This window comes from Oncorhynchus masou, unplaced genomic scaffold (assembly GCF_036934945.1).
Source record: "Oncorhynchus masou masou isolate Uvic2021 unplaced genomic scaffold, UVic_Omas_1.1 unplaced_scaffold_1016, whole genome shotgun sequence".
In the NCBI taxonomy this organism is placed as follows: Eukaryota; Metazoa; Chordata; class Actinopteri; order Salmoniformes; family Salmonidae; genus Oncorhynchus; species Oncorhynchus masou.
In genome coordinates, this window is record NW_026999864.1 from 52,936 (window position 1) to 55,000 (window position 2,065).

The window sequence follows — 2,065 nt, forward strand, 5'->3', positions numbered from 1 at the left end:
CAGTATACTGCTGTTACTGTTTATTATCTATCCTTTACCCCTACCTACAGTATACTGCTGTTACTGTCTATTATCTATCCTTTATCCCTACCTACAGTATACTGCTGTTACTGTTTATTATCTATCCTTTACCCCTACCTACAGTATACTGCTGTTACTGTCTATTATCTATCCTTTATCCCTACCTACAGTATACTGCTGTTACTGTTTATTATCTATCCTTTACCCCTACCTACAGTATACTGCTGTTACTGTCTAGTATCTATCCTCTACCCCTACCTACAGTATACTGCTGTTACTGTCTATTATCTATCCTTTACCCCTACCTACAGTATACTGCTGTTACTGTCTATTATCTATCCTTTACCCCTACCTACAGTATACTGCTGTTACTGTCTATTATATATCCTTTACCCCTACCTACAGTATACTGCTGTTACTGTCTATTATCTATCATTTACCCCTACCTACATTATACTGCTGTTACTGTCTATTATCTATCCTTTACCCCTACCTACAGTATACTGCTGTTACTGTCTATTATCTATCCTTTACCCCTACCTACAGTATACTACTGTCTATTATCTATCCTTTACCCCTACCTACAGTATACTGCTGTTACTGTCTATTATCTATCCTTTACCCCTACCTACAGTATACTGCTGTTACTGTCTATTATCTATCCTTTACCCCTACCTACAGTATACTGCTGCTACTGTCTATTATCTATCCTTTACCCCTACCTACAGTATACTGCTGCTACTGTCTATTATCTATCCTTTACCCCTACCTACAGTATACTGCTGTTACTGTCTATTATCTATCCTTTACCCCTACCTACAGTATACTGCTGTTACTGTCTATTATCTATCCTTTACCCCTACCTACACTATACTGCTGTTACTGTCTATTATCTATCCTTTACCCCTACCTACAGTATACTGCTGCTACTGTCTATTATCTATCCTTTACCCCTACCTACAGTATACTGCTGTTACTGTCTATTATCTATCCTTTACCCCTACCTACAGTATACTGCTGCTACTGTCTATTATCTATCCTTTACCCCTACCTACAGTATACTGCTGTTACTGTCTTATCTACCTGTATGTACATACTGTATCTACCTCAATTACCTCGTACCCCTGTATATGACAGTACTGGTACCCCGTGTATATAGCAATGTTATTACCTAGTACCCCGTGTATATAGCCATGTTATTACCTGGTACCCTGTGTATATAACCATGTTATTACCTGGTACCCTGTGTATATAGCCATGTTATTACCTGGTACCCTGTGTATATAGCCATGTTATTACCTGGTACCCTGTGTATATAGCCATGTTATTACCTGGTACCCTGTGTATATAGCCATGTTATTACCTGGTACCCTGTGTATATAGCCATGTTATTACCTGGTACCCTGTGTATATAGCCATGTTATTACCTGGTACCCTGTGTATATAGCCATGTTATTACCTGGTACCCTGTGTATTTAGCCATGTTATTACCTGGTACCCTGTGTATATAACCATGTTATTACCTGGTACCCTGTGTATATAGCCATGTTATTACCTGGTACCCTGTGTATATAGCCATGTTATTACCTGGTACCCTGTGTATATAGCCATGTTATTACCTGGTACCCTGTGTATATAGCCATGTTATTACCTGGTACCCTGTGTATTTAGCCATGTTATTACCTGGTACCCTGTGTATATAACCATGTTATTACCTGGTACCCCGTGTATATAACCATGTTATTACCTGGTACCCTGTGTATATAGCCATGTTATTACCTGGTACCCCGTGTATATAACCATGTTATTACCTGGTACCCCGTGTATATAACCATGTTATTACCTGGTACCCTGTGTATATAGCCATGTTATTACCTGGTACCCCGTGTATATAGCCATGTTATACTCATTGTGTATTATAACTTGTAGTATTATTTTTTTATAATTTCTTTCTCTCTGCATTGTTATCAACATTTTGAGCCCGTTTCTCACTTATATTCAGCGTAACTAATTATTAAATTAAATCAAATGTTATTTTTCATAT